Source organism: Miscanthus floridulus, chromosome 4, assembly GCF_019320115.1.
Source record: "Miscanthus floridulus cultivar M001 chromosome 4, ASM1932011v1, whole genome shotgun sequence".
NCBI lineage: Eukaryota > Viridiplantae > Streptophyta > Magnoliopsida > Poales > Poaceae > Miscanthus > Miscanthus floridulus.
In genome coordinates this window covers 107,674,645-107,694,880 of record NC_089583.1, presented here as the reverse complement: position 1 = coordinate 107,694,880, position 20,236 = coordinate 107,674,645, and the positions used below count along the sequence as shown (strand labels likewise).

The window sequence follows — 20,236 nt, the reverse complement described above, 5'->3', positions numbered from 1 at the left end:
CAGCTTCAGTCGGCTTTAATACCAGTCGAACAGGCCCTATGTCCGCCATGCTGGCGCTGCCACGTCGCCGGGAGGCCGTGCCGGATGGGAAATGGGTCTGCGGTGAACAACTTGACAAGTTCAGGGGCCTATTTTCCGCATTTGTAAGTTCGTGGACCATAAGTTAAAGGGCCGCCAGTGTATTTCAGTCTAATGATAATGTTGTGTAGAATACATTAGATAAATGGTATGCATTTACCATAATGGTGTCATCCATTTAGCACAATGTCATGATGAAGTTACCATGAAAAGATATGATACGGATCTTTTTCCTAACACAAGCAGTAAGCAAGCCATGGAATATACAGGAATATATCATTGCAACAAAAAAAAAGGAACGGCAATTGGAATATCTCTCTTTGCTCACAGTATTGAGGTTCGCAAGCTCCTTTGCAGAACAGTGAATATCAGAGTGAGGAGTCAAGAACAATTAAAAAACAATAGTCGTCAATCTGGCCCAAAAATTATGAATCAAACTGTACAGCGAGACACTAGTGCATACCAAAAGCAAATTGAGTCCATGCTTTTCGAGGGATGCGGATTTGTGTGGGGCTCACCTCGAGACACTATCACCACCGGAGATGCGACGGTGCCGGGCCGCTGCCTCCTGATGAACGAGCGTGGCCGTGGGGGCCGTCCGCTCGACTCAACGCCGCCGCCGTAGGGCCACCTGAAGGGGCGAGTCGCACGGCCATCGGACCACGAAGGGAAGCCATGCGCCGTCGGATGGGGAAGGGGCCGGGCCAGGCGGCGCTGCCATTGGGGTCGCCATCGGTGGTTGGAGGGTCGACACCGCGGGTGAGGGAAAGAGCAGCAGCCGCCGTCGCTGGGAGGAAGACCGCCGCCGCCACGAGAGGCAACTGGCCGTTGTCGCCACCGCTAGCATCAGTGAGAGGAAGGTAGGGGCGTCGCAGCTAGCTCCGACAGGGGAGAGGCCCTGCCGCCACTGCCACAGGTGGGGGTAGTAGAGGAGCGGCGATGGTGCGGACGTCTCAGTACACGATCTAAACAATATAGACGTTTCTCGAGATATGGCAATAAGCGTAATTTTTGGGTGAATGAATGCATGGACCAGTATTTGTTCAGCACGTTCATTTCGTCGTAAACGGTCGTTGATTATTTACTGCTGGATGATTTAGCTAATTTGATGCGAGAGAAAAATACTATTCTAACTTATAATCCACGATTATACGCCCAGCCAAACAGGCTGATTGTCTTCATTTATTGATGCTGTGGGTGAATGGACGGCGCTTGTGTGACTATTGCATGGTGTGCTGGTGGCTGTCGGGCTCGTGAGTTGGTATTCTGTAGTTCTGTAGCCACACACACACATATATATATATATATATATATATATATATATATATATATATATATATATATATATATATATATATATATATATATATATATATATAACTATGTTAGTTGGTACCTGGGTACTAAATAATATTCAGTATCCGACCCCTCTAGGTTGCGCCCGCTCGAACGCCCGGTTGTATGATTCTACGGTGCGCGTCTCGAACCATGGGCCGGTTTATCTAGTGTGTGCCTCTACGATCTGCTTTTTGCCTGTTTTACTTTTCAAAAAAATCTGACATGGTTGTTATCCAGCTGGTTTTTCTGTTTTTTTATTAAATTCTGACGTGGTTATTATCCAGCTAGCATTCCTGTCGGCTTCATAAACACAGGGTCCCCAATGGACCCGTTTTCCCGCAAAAAGCTTGGCTCAACAGACGGCATTACAACAACGTGCGACTCTTGGGCCGGCCCAGATACATAACGATAGGCCGGAAAGAGCGATCCCGTCTCCGACTGGAAGGCCTGACCAAAGAGGGGACAACACTCGCTTCCGACTCTGACCCGCTTTTCCGACCAGGAGTACATCGAACCTCTGCTTACAGCTCTTCTCCGACCAGCGCGGTCAGAGCCGACTAGGAACGACCGACCAGGGACGCCCGCTCGGTGAAGACCCAAGAATCATGCAGAGCAGATAAGGCAAGGCACTCAGTCAACCTCAATACCGAAGACCATACCCTGCACACCTGTAGGATAGTACCACTAGGCCATGCCAGATGGGTGCTTTGCAACCTTTCAGACATGTCAAAACACAAACAGTGTTGTGGGCGCCGATATTTATCCTACAGTATGATAGGCGCCGACATTTGCCATATCAGAAGAACACGATAGAGCCTGCCACATGCAACTAGGCGTCAACAGTATTGTGGGCGCCGATAAACTGTCTTGTATCCGACGACGTGGGCAACAAAACTAGGAAACACACACTCTCTTTCTCTCTCTCTCTCTCCTAACTTGTAAGGCTGTCCCCTTCACCTATAAAAGGGGATGCGCTCACTCCTAAAAGGACGACGGTCATTCCGACTCTCCCTCTGCTAAGCTTGAGACATTCTGAGCACTCGAATAGCTCCACGGCTCTAGAACTCTAAAGCTACATAGAGCATACATTCCTATACTTAGTGCACGTAGGAGCACCCGTCACTCTTGGCCCTTCGGTCCAGAGCCCGATCGGACCCTTAACACCCCCTTCTTATTCCCACTTATTTGTAATTCCACAGCAAACTTTGAGCACCTGGACTTAGGAATAAAGTCATCGATCGACTAAAACTGGACGTAGGGCACGTTGCCTGAACCAGTATAGACCCTATGTCATTGAGGGCTAGGCTACATCCGATCACAACGTACGACAAAACTATAAATATTTACTTGTTGGTCACTTTTCGCACCGACAATTCCCTTTTTAAAATTTCTAACTAGGTAGATCGGGATTTGTTGACAAGCAATATAGATATCCTATCTAGGTATGAAGGGAAATTAATTTCCTGGAGACCAGAAAAAATGAATTTGCAGTTAGAAATATAGAAAAGATGAGATAACAAAGATATTGAAAAGTGTAACTATAGTTATTGTGGTTCAATATTTGTTTGTTCGTATACATGGCTGTAGGGATAAGGGCGTTATTTTATATGATGAAAGACGCCATACAAGATTTGTTAAATTATTTGTGTCACGCAGAAAGGGCAATAAAAAATCATACTTTTTTGCCACCAATATTTTTTTTCAACATCAGCACACACACAGTCGTTGCTCAGAGACATACCCACCAAGTGGTATGTAAAAAATCCCACTTGGTATATAAACATGCGCCCAAACCTTTATACATTACTATAAACAACAAGTTGGGAGGGCACGCTACTTCAAGGTACAACACTAATCAAGGCATAAGCACTTGTGGTCCAGTAGGCAGCACATCTGTTAGAGACAGCTCCATAAGGCAAAGTTCAAGGCTTCTCTCAGTCGACCTTCGTCCTGTTGTAGCCACAAGGAAAATGTGAGTGGTTTGCAGTTTAATTTGAAAACACCACAGAACAACTCAATTTGCATGAAAAACAAGCCTAAAAACAAATGTCTAATCAAAGATATTTAGAGTGCAGTGTAGCTGGAGGTGGGTGCTTTGATGGAGAACGCCTGGGATTTGCACACAGAACCTAAGAAAGAACAAAAGAGAATAAATAACACTGATGAAAATATTTGCTCTAACCACGAAGCATGATCAAAGATATTTTGAGTGGACTTTAAAACAGCATGTTGACTTCTGGCATCTGACAAAAGCTGATCATCATTGAAGTTTGTTGAACTAAGCTGAAAGATAGCAAACACTAACATTTGATATCGCAATAATGCATACAAACAGATCATACTGCAGGAGTGCGTTTGACAATTATTGTCATTTTCCAATTTTATAACCTTGAGAAACTGACATAAGAAATTAAGAAATGAACACATTAAGCAAAAGAGATTTGATAAATTGGAGAGATAACTTTCAATCACAGACCATCCGGCATCAGCAAGCCCATTGATAGCTTCTTTAAACCTCTGAAAAGGTAAAGAAAAAAAGTACAATTGTGACTAAAGAAGATTCATAATAACAATCACGAATCTGTCTATATTGTTTTAGAACAATGAAAATTATGATAGAAAAAAATCAGAATTGGAAGCCAAACTAATCACCAATTCGACACAAATTCATCCATGTTTTGAAATTTGGATGCTGGATTCATTCATAGTATGGGTGTGAACATTAGTTTAAGCCATCTTGATTGAGGTTCATGTCAGGTAGCAATTTCAACATTACAAGACATACTAGTGCTAGATAGCAATAAAAAATCTTCAAAACTTTGAATGGACTGTCACAAGGCATCAACAAATTCGTCACGACATGTGTGAACTAATCAGCTCAAAAGGAAATAGAAAAGGAAGATCATGTTGTGGTGCCACATGTGAGTGGAAAAATCTTATCAGCCTGCAATCGCATAGTTGATAAAGTTGGGGTAAATCCAACGAACCATGAAACATATAAGTATGAGCAGTATATAAATGGTCTTGTAGGAAGCAAAGTGGCATGCATAATAGGATACGGAAATTTTAGAATACATGAGCATATGAACAACAATGATCAGCTTTGGGATTCAAGAGCATATGAGCATCAGGTGCTCACACATGTAATTGTCAAAAGCGTACCACAATGATTAACAGTCAGAAACTTAAATCTGTAATATCAAGTGCATACATAGATCAAGATGGATAAATCATAAAATCAATGCCAAATTGTTGCTTTTTTAACCTTAAATCTATAATATTAACACTTTTGCTTTTTTTATCTTAGCATCAAAGATGAATTTCAATCTGAATTGTTGCAGCTACACTTAACTTTAGGTGTACTAAATAAATGACATTTGTGATGATTTTTGAAACATTGTAACATGGTATTTTTAGTCCTTTAGCTAACGAGGGTGCCAGCCTCCCTGGGCATCATATGATTATCCATTTGGCCTCACCTTAATTATTTGCCACACTCCAAAACTGAAGACGAATCTGGAAAAGTTTAAAAATGACATACTAGGATAAACCAATACCACATAATTTAAAATAATAAGAAGCCAAATCTGGCAAAATATGGAAATACCAGTACAGTCTGGCAAGAGGCTCACCTTTCAGGCCTTCTCTTTGAAGCTGTGTTCTCAAATGAAACACAAAGCGATGATAGAAAAAGCATCAGTTGTGTTCCCTTGCAATGGCTTCCAACACACATGCCTTCATGCAGACCTGAAGTACACAAATATATTGAATACTAATGAACCTCTAATGAACTAGTGGAAAAGCTAACTAAAAATGCTTTAATTAACAAAAGGCCTGTAGGAATCTATCTGCATGCAACCTAACTACAATGCAGGAATCTATCTGCATGAAACCGATTAATAAAAGGTTCCTATGAAAACTATCAGTCTATCATATGCATGAAACATAACTAGAGTGACAGGTAGATAAAGAATCTATCTACACACCAATCAGGTAATGTCTCCTTTTCAATTGTGATCTCTCTGTGTGTGTTTATTTTTTTATGAGCTAAATAAGTAAATAGATTGACAGTTTATAAAATTCTTCAAATGTGACACTTAGAAACATAGTATTCAAAAAAAGATTTTGTACTATTGAATTTATTAGGAAGAATTCAAGTATCCAAAACCATTTAATGAAAGTATTTCTTTTAACAACCAGAAAGAAAAACTACCTAAGCATGAAAATAATGGAAGGTGGGTGTCATTTATCAGAGATAATCTGAATTTTATTTACTAAATTTGTCCTGTGAAATTTTATACCCCCCGAGAAATTAGCTGATGGAAGATGTGCACAATGGCATCAAGCCAGGAACTATACAATCAGCAGGTTATAAAGATGTTGTCGAGTTTCATTCAGACAAACAGAGGTTCTAACATGCAGTGCACAGTCAGTCTAGTTAACAAGTTGATATCTACAGATTTCTGATTCCGACAAGTTGATACCAACTGAACACACAAAGAATTAATTTGACAAGGTAATATGAAGTGGACAAAGAGGATGCTGAGGAGCAGAGGGCATACACAGTCTTGGAAGCTCCTCACCTTGGAATGAAATTGTGCTGCACTTAGGAAAGAGAATCAGATAAAAGAAGTTATAAACATTGACCTTAATTGTACATAGTAGTTCATCACATGCCATCTGCATATAGCATTTCACTCCTGGCAAGTTTAAATGTTCAATCAAGTTTAGAGCTCAGAAACTAATTCAATTAGAGTAAAGGTAAGTGACATGAAGTTCCAACAAATCCTTACCAGCGTCTATGTTTTCATTTTCCTATTTACTGTGTTGGGATCTTTGTTGAGCTTCTGCAACAAAATTAATTTATGCTTGTTCATCAAAAAATTGCAGGGACTTGATCTAATTAGCACCAGCAGCAATATGTATTGGCTGTTTCGTTCACAGTAAGGGAAATTTAAGATGGTTAAGCAAAAAATGACCTATATGGTAGGTCATAGGATGCATCCCCTTTGTGTCCTGATTCTTCAAAGTTGTGGGATCATTTGTAGTGCTAACAAGAATTTGTCAGCATATCTGGACCACAAGGAAAAGGGGATTAACATGCATGCAAGAACCTCCAGTAAAATTAACAAAACAATTTGTCAATATTGATCAGCAAATAATATTTTTTACATAAGAATACAATCAAAAGTATAGGTGAATGTCACAACAATCATAGATGAAATGAGGATAAAATTTTATGGTTACGAAGATGCAAACAAAGATGCTGCCATGATGCACTCGGTGGTATCCATCGCCCTTTTATTCCTAACTTGTATTTTTCTGATTCAACTATAAAAAAAAGAATTATCTTTAACACAAGGAATATTTACACTATTTAAGAAATAACATAATCTGAAACATTAGCTAAAGAACACAAGAATGCAATATAGCTCTAGAAAATCAGTAACATTAGCATGCATATAAAAATTAGTAGGTTCAACTAGAAAATTAAGCAAACAGTTGATAAAATCACACACACATCATTTTTTTCAAGTAGTACTCAACGTGTAATACAGTGTCTCAATCCAGTCGTGCAGGCTATTTAGGGTCTGCCACATAACCAGCATAACAATGGCGGCCAACTTGCTACAAGTGTTGTGCTATTGTGACCTATACATGTTTTCTGAAAAAAGTAAGCATGTGCATATGCATCGCATTGGCAACTAATGTGGATTTTTATCCAACAAGCCACTGGAAAAAAGCTAGTTGATTAATATGGGAGTCCAAAGACCTGTTTTCTAGTAAACTATCTTTTTGTGTGGCAAGTAGGGTTACTAGCGTCGATTATTGCAGTTATGAATCATAAATCATCATGTAATACATAGTTCTAGAACCTTGGTGGCTTTGATTTTGCCTTGTTTACTAAGTCAAAACCTGCACACTCTTGTATGGAGACAGCTTTATGGCACTTGACCTTGCAAACCAAAAAGAGGAGGGCAGGAATGGAGGAAGGGAGGGGGAGAGAGAGAGAGAGAGAGAGAGAGAGAGAGAGAGAGAGAGAGAGAGAGAGAGAGAGAGAGAAGGCACCTACAACATACGACTATCTATAGATATAGTACTACAATCTTAAAATGGGCTTCTGAAAAGAGTATGTATACATACTACTTTACAAAAAGATTATGTATAGTGTATACAATTTTGAGTATTTGTACATCTTACACGGGAGTAAAAGTATATACTCCCTTTGTTGTGCACATATATACTCACTTCTAATTTCTTAAGACTGGTGGCTGGTCCATTTACAGAAGCAAAGCATTCTCCATTTGATTGTGGTAACTCTATCTATAATGTAGATGCAAATTGATATGCAATTCTACGGCATCTACAGGCTGATAAAAGTTATCTAAACTGAACATATATGCACTCACTACAAGATATCTTCAACTATAAACTCTGAACTTGCTACTTCACTGTGCCATACTCATCCCTCATATATTCGAGCCCTTCGTGAACATCATGATTCCAAAATAATCAGATTTTTTTTGTCAAGTTATAATGTAATATGAAAAATATCAAATGATACTATGATCAAGAAAGGCATGCAAACATACACTTATCTAAAAAGGTATCTAAGTATACTCATATTTGAAAAACAGCATCTAAGCATACTCTTAATTCTTGATCATTAATTCTAATAAAAAATATGAAAGCCGGAACACAGCAGTAGTTCCATGGTCTACAATCTAGAAAACTAAGCTTGGGAATGAACTAATCCATCTCAAAATCAAAATAGTAGGATGGGTTTCTCTATTAGACTTGGATTGCACATTTCACTATTGCATTCTCCTGCTTATGGTAGTAAAGATGCAAAGAGAGTGCTAGCTTAAAATGGAATAGTTTCACTTGATCAAACTTTAGGGTGTGACTGAACTCTGAAGTGTCACTCAAAAGCAACATGAAATGCTTTGCCACCATCGGGCAAACAAAATATCATGCTGAAAAGAAAATGGTAAGCAGAGGAAGTTTACCATTAGGAAAATCCTAGCCTCCGGACCCTGACAAGAAATTTAAAAAAACATCAGATGAAGAATAATATATGTTGCAATATAGCTTCCCATCTGAGATTACATCCAGACAAACATTATTTATAAGCTAAGAATTTACGTGAAAGCAAATTGTCATATAAAATTTTCATGATATGACATTTGAATATTGCATTTTGTAGCTAATTAGGTCTTAGCAACAAACATTTTAGCTCTTCTGAGATAAAAAAACTGATATATTCCTTAAGCTAAGAAGATTCACTTTAGTTGCAGGGAACTGTGGTTAAGAAAAATAATTTATGCTTGTTCACCAGAAACTTGATCTAACTAGCACAAGAGGCAATACCTATCAGTTATTGCGCATAATGACACCCCACACTGATTAGGTATTTTTTTCAAATGTGAAAATATGTGTTCTACCAAAAATAATTACTAGGAATCAAATGCACGATAGTTTCTTCGGTGAGTGTCTCCTTAGGTGTGATTTATTATTACGATCAGTTCAGCAAGCTCATAAGTACATAAGACTGCAAATAAAGTGACAAGATCAAAATAGTCTCCTTGATCTATTTCTATGCCTGTCATCATACATCTGAAAAATGCCATATTGTTGCTAAATTTATGTCAAACTAAATAAAGAAACATGTGGCTAGAGCATGATAACAAAGAAAGAATCCAGGAGCTTGGCACTTGAAAAGAAAGAGCACATTTGATGCATTCTGGTTTGGCTGTAGCAAGTGTGGACTAATTAACCTGGAGAACCTTCAAATCAGTTGTGCAAGTTCATGGATTGGATGTCGATTCTCCCATGCCCTCCTACGTGGTCCTAACAATGGCAAGCTATATGTGTGTGAGATGGTTTACCAAGCTGCATGCGTGTGAGATGGTTTACCTCAGAAAAATCATAACAAATCTATGTATGAAACGAACCTTCGGAAGGTCTGGCAACGCCCTCCGCCGTCGAAGAGGCCATGGGGCATGACGGCGTTGTGCTCATGGTGATGTGCCACACCCAGAGGCGTCGCCACCATGGGGATGGAGATCGCAACCTGGTGGGTGCCGCCGCCGCGGGGGAACGGGTCAGGGGACGCCGGCATGACCACGCCGGTGAAGCAGAGATGGGGCGCCACCGCTGTTGATGAAGGGGAGATGGGTCGCGGCCACTGTCGTCACGGGGGAGCATCGTCCGCGTGGGATGGCCATGCTATGGCCGGATGCAGGGGAGGGGCCCTGCTGCCGCGGCCACCACCAGAGGGGTAAGGGGAAGGCGAGTCACGATATGATCCGTTGGCGGAGGGGAAGGGATGCTGCGGCCAAGGGCCACCGCCGCAGGGGGCCATGGAGGGCGCCGCTGTCCTAGCCGAGCCGGCGGTGCCAGGAGCACCGGTATGAGGCGCTAGATCCGCTAGGGCAGGGGAAGCTGGGCTCTAGCCCTCGGCGATATGAGGCGCTAGATCCGCCAGGAGCTCCGGTACGAGGCTCGTGCGGCGGGTCCGGAGGCTGGAGCATGTCGGCCGAGAACGCCAGGACGGGCGATGCGATGCGTCTGCGCTCAGACAGCGCTGGGCGACGCCATGGCAGGGCGGGGCACTGGGGAACGCCGGCGGAGAACGCCCGGTCGGGCGGCGCGTTGCCGCACTGCGGAGAAGTAGGCAGTGGCGCAGCAGCGGTGATAGGGAGAGGGGTCAGACGGGCGGTGCCGGTGGAGGGAGGGAATGAGGAGAGACAGGGTGAGGAAATAGAAACCGCAAAGAAATCGTCGAGGGGTGGGGGAGCTTCGGAGCGGCATAGTAGCTCGTGCTCGTGAGTGGGTGGGCCGAGCCTGTGAGTGGGGGGAATCGGCGCAGGTCCGAGGTGGGAGCGGGGGGTGGGGGAACCGGCGCGGGGAAGTGCCCATGGTTGGCTCGGTGATTTGGACTCGGGTACTGATTAATAATCAGTACCCAGGGTAATAAATAGAATATATATATATATAGACACACACGGCAACGCTATTCTACACTCTAGGTGTAGAATATTATTCTACACCACAAGTCAATTGACAAGAAAAAATACTGAATAGTACTGAATCGCGTTCAGTATCGCTCAATACTACACCGAGGACCACGAAATACTGAATAATACTGAAATACGACTGCTAACAGTTTGGTGTAGAATAGTATTCTACACCTAGGGTATAGAATAGCGCAACATTTTTCCTACTCCTGAGAGTAGTTACTCCACCTTCAATAAACAACAATGCGTATGTGTACATACTCATTTATCAGTTTAAGTATGTTTATATACTCGTTTTATGATACTCCAAATCATACTACGTGGAAAAATTTTCAAAACAACCCATATTTTTTAATATGTTATCTAATACTATGACATTAGTATACAAAATAAGTATAATCATATACTCAATGTATAATTGCATATTTGATATACATACTACCATAGATGGTCAGTATAATACTTCGTTAACATACACTTCGTCAGGCTATATACACCTTAAATCTAAAGATATACACATGGGAGTAACTACTCCCTAGAAGTAGGAAATAATTTCCATATATAATATAATGAGGAAATTAGTTCTGAACCGTTGTTTAGGAAGCAGTAGAGGAACATATTACATGAAGATGTATAAACTAAACAGGAAGAGAGGAACGTCTACTTGCAAACTGAAATCAAACAACATAACTAAAATGACGTAATCACCATGACGTGACACCCAAATGAGAAACACCCTATAACGTATAACGTACCAGGTACTCCCTCAATCCAAAAAAAAAATACACTTCTAGTGCACTATCGCGCTTTTGTATCTAAAGTTTGATAATTATAAATAAAAAAGTATCAATATTTATAATATCAAATAAATATCATTAAATTAATTACGAAATATATTTTTACAATAAATTATTTTAAAACTGTAAATATAAATAGTATTTACTAAAAATTTGATCAAACATGAACTTACTGACACACAACACGTAGTTGCATTCTTTTTGTGAACGGAGGAAGTACCACCCTAAGGCAGAACAAACAGGGATGACATTGAAGTGACCTGACAGCCTGAACCCCGCCCATACATACATCAGATAATCCCAGGCAATAGTTCCCAATAAATACAAAAACAAAGAAAAAGGAAAAATAGCAAATTACAGCAAAATTTAAGCAAGATTAACATAATCAGACCGTCATGGGAAACATTGGCTATCAGGAAAATGCCGCTAAGTTAACCGACTATCAATTCTGATCACAAAGGAATATTTGGTCAGAAGCCCGCAGGACGCATTAAGTTCAACCTACAGTTCCCCCGACTACCAACTAATATTGGTTAGCAGACTTCTCCCTGTGATCACAAAAATATTCCCTGATACTCTTATGGGGGACCTAGCTAACTGCTGCAGCCATCCACGACCCTTCATTGACAGTAGCTTACAACCAGCATCAACTCTGAAAAAATGGGTGACCCATCGCCTTCCATCTTATAAATAGTGTACGGTCAGGTACAGCAAAGTAGGAGCAGGCAGTCAGAGGGATGTTTTACAGTACATCGAAAAGGCCGATGGGTATTTGGGTGCGAAGAAAGTAATCTGCTTGGTGACCACACCCGTTGGTAATCTGTCATCAGAAGAAGAGTAGCTTCAGAATATTTAGTTCAAGGTTAAGTCTTCAGACCAAAGAACTAGCCAATAACAATATTTACACCTGGACTAGAACAGGACTTACCAGGTAACAATAAATTATGTGCCTACATGAAGGCGTCCAACTTTGATCGCTTAAGATGTTGTGGTCTGAAATCAACCAACTTTAAACTTGAAGTTGACTTAACCTCATTCAAGAATGAATCCCCTTTGTCTGATTTTATGGAATCCAGAACTGCACCAAGGATGTCAGGCCGCAATACCATCTTGTATTAGGTACCCAGGTTCTTCTCCACCTTCTTGAATCAATTTACCTACCTCTTGCAAGAGCAATATGCTTTCCTCCACAAGCCTTGCAAGAAGTCGTCCAAGGTATTCGGTGGCCCTTGGAGCATCACTTAGAGTATCTTCCAATGAGGCAAGAACAGATGAAAGGCTAAAATAATAATCATTTAGTCAGTAATAATAATGCAGACATGAATAGGCCATATACTAGAAAGTATGAGAAAGCACCTACCCATCACTGAGTTGTTGCTTGCTCAACAAATTATGTCGACCACTGCAAAGGCTGACGAGAAGTTTAGCCAACAACTCTCTTTCCATATCTTTTCTCTCAAAGGAATCATTTACCCAAAGTGATACAACAGAAGGATAGAAACTTGGAGCATTCAACTCCTCAATACACAAAGCAACCTCCTTTTCATCTTTTGCACTGCCCAAACAGAAGCATATAATGTTAGAAACAAAATTGGACAGTGCGGGGTGCTAGAACTACCTCTTTATGACATAGTACGAGAATTATAATTATACAATATACTAGATAAAACAAACAGGACAAGGAAAGCCTCAATCCATAATATTAATTTCATAAAATAGTACACGTTTGCAGATATCTCTGGAGTAAAACTCTCTGGGAGTAGTAACACGTTTCCTCAGATATTTCTAAAGGTGCACACTCCAATAAGTAAGAACAATATGCCCATGGTTTTTGAGTCGTCACCTAGGCGTTGAGGCGTGTACCCCACGCGCCGCAGGACTCTGGGTTTTAGTCACACCATATCACCTAGGCATCGCCTAGAAGGCGCCTAAGCATCCAGGCATACCCCCAGCGCCACAGGACGCCACAACGCCTCAAAAACCATGAATACACCTAATCTCACGAACATGAGTAAATTAACTCTAGAATTTGTGAATAAGAAAAAGAAATGCAGTAATATAAAGACATTTTAACCTAGCATAGTAAAACATGGGCCTACCTATCAACGGTGAAATGCTTATGAACTGTAAAAAATTTAGAAGTATTACCTGTAATATTCCCGAATGGCCGAAAACAGACTTTTCTCTCAATTCATCCTCAGAATATGATTTACTTCCTGAACGGCCTTCCTGGCTGGCAGGCCTCTGTGAAGGTCCAGCAGATTGACTAGAAGCAGGAGTTCGGCCAGAGGTTCGATCTGGAATTCTTGAGCTAGAATCTTCTCTTCCAGATGATGATGTCCAATCAGCCGCAGAGTTATAACCATTAGAACCAGATACTATCCTCCGGTGGTCAATAACAGAAGGAAGTTCAGTATTTGATACTGGTGGCTGCCCTCTTATAGACATACCCCTAGCAAGGCCACCTTGTGGCCCAAGAGTGATAGCTTCATCCTTGACTGCCCGCTGGGGAAGAACAGTTCTATAACTGGCGCCTTTCCTATACGGATGTCTTGTGAACCACGCGAATGTGGAGGCATTACCTCGAATGCTCCCTTGTTGGGAACTTGGGGATGCTAATGCAGATGATCCACGAGGGCCATAATCCATAGGAGGTGCTCCTCTTCTTGGAACAGAACTAACAGCTGGACCACGTCCCTAACCTACTCGACTGAGCATGTCTTTCTTGAGCTGCATCTCTGTGAACCTCCTCAATCTTCTTGGGACCTTCGACTTTACGCCTCTGCTGCCATTTATTTCTCCTGAGGTCAATTGAATCTCTCAGCATAAACCGTACACGAGAAGACAACTTCTGACTTGTTGACATCTTCTGCATCATACCAAAATAGGCATCCATGTGCTCCTTTGCCTTTGCATGATCAATCATCTCACCAATTGTACTCATCAATTTGCATAGTGCTTCAATGTTCTCCTCATCGGGATTATCATAATTTCCAAACAACTTTTTAATGCACTCATGCATAATCCTTTCCGTCAACATTTTCTTTTTGTACAACTCTCCAATTAACCTAATGTTTCCCAGCATGCGCCTTCGAGCACGGATCCTCTTTTCCTCCCGTTCTTCTTTGGTCTGTTTAATCTCGCCTTCCTCTTCATGTTTTATCAGCTTCAGCTTCTTCTCTTTCACCCCTCTCAAACTCCTCTTGGCATTTATTCAAAAGCAATCTTTTGAATGTGATCTTTTCATTGTCTTCACTGAAGTCAGGCAAGGCACCAGCCAGATGGAAGCAAAAATTAGCATACATTTCACAGAAAGTTGGTTCCGTCAAAGCTTTGTCAAATATCTGTGAAATGACCCCAGTAAGAGTTGCTACACTGTCAATGTTGACTTCCTTAACTTGTTCAAAAAGTTTTTCAAAGTTTTGCGGAGTCAGCTTGTTAAGAATAGCTTTCAACTGCCTCTGCTTCGCCTCTTCCTCATCAGAAACTTTCCCAACAACATACTTCCTCTCTGCTTTGTGCATTGCTTGCATGGGCGTAACAGGAGAAGGCATGAGACCCTTTTGCTGCCATCTATCAGCATCAGAGCCGCTGCGAGGTACTTGAGGTCCAACAGAATGCATGGGTCCTGCAAGAAGCCCACCACCATACTGATTTGATGGTTGGCCACGTGGATTTCTTAAAACACCATGATTACCTCCTGAGCTACCACGGTAGTTGATAATTGATGGTCCATTTGCCAGGTCCATGTGAACATCACGACCAGGACTGAGAGGAATCACCCACCTTAGTCCACCTATCGTCAGCCATGGCAGCACCACGGCGGTCACCACGAGAAGCTGGGCGGTCCGAACCCCTTCCAGGACTAGGGTGAGGTTCCCGGTCAACAACATAAGACTTTCCTGCCAAATTATTCATTATTGCATTGACAGCTTCATTCATCTGAAATCCAACAGGAAGACCAGTACAGTGCTGTTGCAAAGTCAACAGAAAATCCCGTGAGTATTTCTTCCTGCTGTTTGCTTCAGTTGTATCTGAATCTAACACCTGGGTGATGCCAGCCTGGTTTCCAGAATCTGATGGCAGCTTTGGAGTAGACATGTCTGCAGCATCTTCCCAATCATCAGGCTCAACTTTTTTCTTACAATCATCTGCAGCTGTATTAACATCCCTTTCTGGTTCATCAGGCAGCACATGAGTTGTATCAACTGTTGAAGAACTATCAGCACCCTCCAGCAGTACCAACAATTTCAGGACTTCTCTTCTGGTCCTTTGTATGCATTATAAAGATCTGAAGACCCAGCAGCATCAGCCTTAGCAAGCATTTCCTTTTTCTTCTTCTTCCTTCCCAGCTGTGGACTTTGTCCTGGTGATCTCAACACTAGGCTTTTCCCTGGATGCTGGTCGAACTGAAACTGTTGGTGCAGCAGCCTGTTGATCATCTGCCCTACTCACAGATTTCGGTTGTCCCCTCAGATGAAACTAGAGGAACATTACAAACAGCTAGGTCGGATTCTGGACTAATATCTGAGTCAGCCTTCATCATTCGGAACTTTGAACAGTAGGCTCTGAAGTTCCAGAAGTTGTCACGTCCAACAGCATTGCCATCAAGAAAATGTAGCTGAAGTCTCAGAATTCTTGGATGAGTTACTCATCATAGCTTGTTCCTCAGAAGCAGATGGAGCTTGACTTCTTTCAGCAACTGCTCCTGATTAGTTACTAGAGGTGCTGCATAAGAATCATCAGGTATTAGAAGTCACTGCTGATGCCTGTTCAGTAGGGGTCCACTGCACATGCCTCAGGCAATCCATGTTTGGTAGCATCAGAAGAAATATTATCCTGGCTAGGATCTGTCGTAACTTTGTCAGTCCACTTGCTTTCGTCACATTCAACAGCCGAAACAGCAAAGCTTTCTACTCCTCCAGGCTCACCAGTACCCTCGGAAGATGGACTTCTTGAGCTATTATCTGTCCCAGGAACATCAGCAGCTGCCAAAGTAAATGAGTTAGAAAAAACTAAGAGGCACCCCTGTACAATTCTAAAGATTTAAAGATCTCACCAGTTACTGATGTGCTGTCAGCATTTGCTGTACCAGCCCCTGGAATGATCCTCCTTGCTGCCAGTGGAACCGTTGAGCCTGAAGATGAGCTGGTCAAATCCAACTCATTGTTCAGGTTCTTAGTTTCCTGGTGATCACCATCTCCAACCTTTACAGTTTGCACCTTATCTTCAACAGATGAAGCCAACTGAAAAAATACAACATACAAACATGTGAACAAAAGCAAATGCTAACCTAGGAAAAATGCAAACATAGCATGGCAGAAAGAGGCCAACAACAACGTACATTTGGTGGTTCAGATGAATTCCTGACATCCTTTTTAGTGACAATTTTCTTATTATCTTTAAATGATCCAGTCCTTTCAATGGATTCTTTGCTTTTCCCATCAGCTCCAGCCACAGGTGAGACTGAATTCGCAACAGGAGAATGCTGTCACTGAAGTTTGTGGTTTTGCACCATGAGTTGGCAAGGACGGGCTTATCACAGTGGAATGCTTCACTGTGACTATAGGATCATTCCTCTCCTCCTTCTCAAGGGTTGATTTACTAGAAACAGTGATCCCAGAAACAACTTCATTATCCTTTTGCCGACTTGACGCAGCATCCTCAGAAGCACGTAACTTAGGTGGCTCAGATTTAGCTGGTGGAGCACTTATTGTGACATGAGTACAGATTTTTCAGTCAGCAACCCGACAGGGTGCGGTTTAACTGTATATTGGGACTGACCAGATACCGGAGGCGCTGCAGATGGACTGATATATGTCATCGCTTGCCCAGACTGAGTGACGGGATAATTAAATCTAGGACCCGAGGATCCAGTAGCAACTTGGTTCACACCAGCTGGAGTAGAGTAATACATTCCTGACTGATTGTAGGAATTCGGTTGCTGATGAAAGAAGCCGCCATATGAGGAGCATAACTACCAACAGGCTGGGATTGTTGTGTCAAACTCGGTGCAGCTCTCTGCCCAGAAGAGTCCATCCTCTTATCAAGCTTCAACTCTTCATGAGTGTCTGGATGAGTAATTTTTACGGTAGTCTTACGTGTAGCAGCATGCTTGTTTGGCTGTTGCTGAGGATATTGCGATGCCATGCTCATAGGAATGTTGCCCAGCTGTGGGAATTGGTGAGCAACTGAAGGAACATAACCCATACCCTGGCCAGGATGCATCATTGCTTGCTGTTGCAATTGATGATGCTGCAGAGTCGGGGCATACAGCTGCTGTGGGACTTGCGGTGTACTACTGCCTGTCAATCCTATTGACATTTGAAATGAGCTGGGCACGACTTGAGGCTGCAGTTGTGCACCATGACCACCAAACTGCAAGGAAACTTGTGCCGGCGGGTGGTGAAAGGGGATCGGCATCTGAACACTAGGCATTGGTTGAACGGTAGGTCTAAGAGATGTAACATTGGGGACAGACGGAGATGGGTGCACATCTCTTTTCAATTGTGATGTAATATGGGGATTGATGGAGTTAGGTTGGCTGGAACCAACAGCTTCCTTTCTTGTCGACTGCTGCTGTGGCTGCTGGGGAACCTGCTGTGGTTGATGCGACAGCTGCTGCTGTTGCTTCTGCTGCGGCTGCGGATGCTGCTGCAACAGCTGCTGTTTCGGAGCTGGTTGCACAGGGGCAGGTGTAACCTTAAGTTCCTCCACAAGTGCCTGAATAATAAGGCATACAAATAAAATAGAATCTTTTAGAACACTGGCAGATTCAGAACGCGTATCAAATCAATACCATCAACACATGCAATAGGAACTGGCTGTGTGCTCCGGAAGGCAAATTAGTCATGGGACATCAATATTTCTGTAAGTTCTAGCAGTCCAATAAACAAGCACTGAATCAACAAATAAGAATTAACATACATCAGAATATCAGATAAACAAGAGAGAAGACAAGATACCTGATTACGTTTTTGCTCATCCAAGTTTGGAGGAGCTGAGCTTGTTCTGGCAGGAAATTGCTGTACAAAATTTTATATTTAATAGTTGTAATGTAAGTAGAAAGCAAAAGGTAATTGCTAATATAGAGCTTCATGTCCCAAGCTGGAGATGAAAAAGGGATAACAAAATCGTACCGGTAGCCCATTCATATTTATACTACCAAACTGAAAGTTAAACCCCTTCGATGGTTCTCCTGAAACAAAATATAAACAAGAAGAAAAATAAGGTGGTTAACCATGCAGTATATACCCTATCCTAATATGGTCATAATAGACAGAGCAAAGAAGGTGTGCAATGCCACCATAGATGGTCACCATGCACATGTAAAAACATGTACCAGCGTATATAACATTGAAGAAAATTGAGTCAAACCTTTCGATCCTCCCTGAGGAAGCGGTGGGTTAGAGCTTTTTGGTGGAGCCCTTGGAGCAGCATGTGTAGCTTTCGGTAATGGCGGATTAGCCTGCTTCTCGCTGGCAGACGATGAAGATGACACTTGTGGATCTGGTGAGTCAAAAAAAAACACGTGCAATCAAGCAAAGGAACACATTAGGTCATGTTTGCACCATTCCAAACGCAATACAAGATAGCAGAACAGGACACCTCACTCACCTTGGTGCTGCGGCCGTGGCGCGGAGACTGGGAACATGCACGGCCGCATTACTGAGGCGCGGGTGGCGGACGCGCAGGAGTTTGGTGGGGGCCAGGCGCGGGTGCAGGCTGGAAACCAGTGGTGTCGGGCTGGTTCACCACCTTCTGGTGCCCGCCGTGGCCATTGCCGGGCTTTCTGAAGCTGCAATCGAGATCCAAGGTTCTCATCAAAACCCTATCATCCCCGGCGAGATCAAACCAATCGTGCGGCGCAGAGGCAGAGGGCAATCAGAATCAACGAGGGCAGTAATTTACCTGCGGTTGGATGAGAGAGGAGGCTGGCCTGAGGAGCCCGCGCCGCCCTTGCCCGCGCCGCCGACTCCGCCTCCGCGGTGGCCGCCGAAGCTGCTGGACCGGCCGGGTCTCCTGGCGTGCCCCTCGCCCCTGTCCCCTCGCTGGGACATAAATCCCCTTCTCTCCTCACCGATCTCCTCCTCCTTCTCCTCCCTACGACAGCCCTGATCCAATCACGCACAGGAACAAAAACTAAAACATAAATCACCCTGAGCAACGAAATCGCAACGAACCCTAGTGTGAATCTCTCAGTCGCTCGGCGCCACGGACGGCGGCGGAATCCCGGCGGCGGATAGGCGAGAGGCGCGTACCTGAGGGCCCCGGGGGCGGCGGCGCCTAGGGTTTGGTCGTGGCCAGTGCGTGTAGGCGACACGGGGGAGTTGTGTTGGGTTTGGGTTGGGGGAGGGGAAGAAGTGTAAGCGAAGCGAGAGGAAGGGAGAGGGCGTCCCTCTCTAGTACTATGGCAGCAGCAGCTGCAGCAGCAACAAATCGAAGGCGATACGATTACGGAAGGAACAAAAAGCGTAACTAATCGTATCTGAGGTGAGCAACAAATCGAAGGCGATACGATTACGGTCAAGGGGGCCAGATCGGACGGACGGGGCTGGGTGGCTGGCGTCCGCTCGCGGGGCCGCGTTGTGCGCCTTGGGCCTAGTTGGAAGCGGGCACGCGCGCGTGCGCTCCTGGGACACTGCCCCGGTTTGTTTGGGTTGGGCCGAGAGGGAGTGCACGATGCCAACGCTGCTGGGGGCTGCTTCGTTTAGTTCTGCATTTTTTTTTTGTAGTATATAAAAAAAGCTTAGGAAAAGATTCACAACTTGAGGTAGCCTAGTAAATATATCTGTATGCTGCAACCTTATTATCGTACCACTGTGGCACTGTATGAACGACTTGTGGCTTAAAGATTTATATCATTATTAATTACACCGTATCATTTATTCTAATACATCTTGAAATCGGACATAGACTAGCGCTCGTGTTGGATTTCATTTGGATTATGCTGGCTTTAAATTGAAAACGTAGTCTCCTATTGGACTTGGATTCAAACATGTA

The 20,236-nt window shown here is 43.0% G+C and overlaps 1 pseudogene; it reads right to left on the bottom strand.

The window, feature by feature from the left end:
* Positions 1-11,957: 11,957 nt before the first annotated feature.
* Positions 11,958-19,626, bottom strand: LOC136550269 (eukaryotic translation initiation factor 4G-like; annotated as a pseudogene).
* Positions 19,627-20,236: the final 610 nt, after the last annotated feature.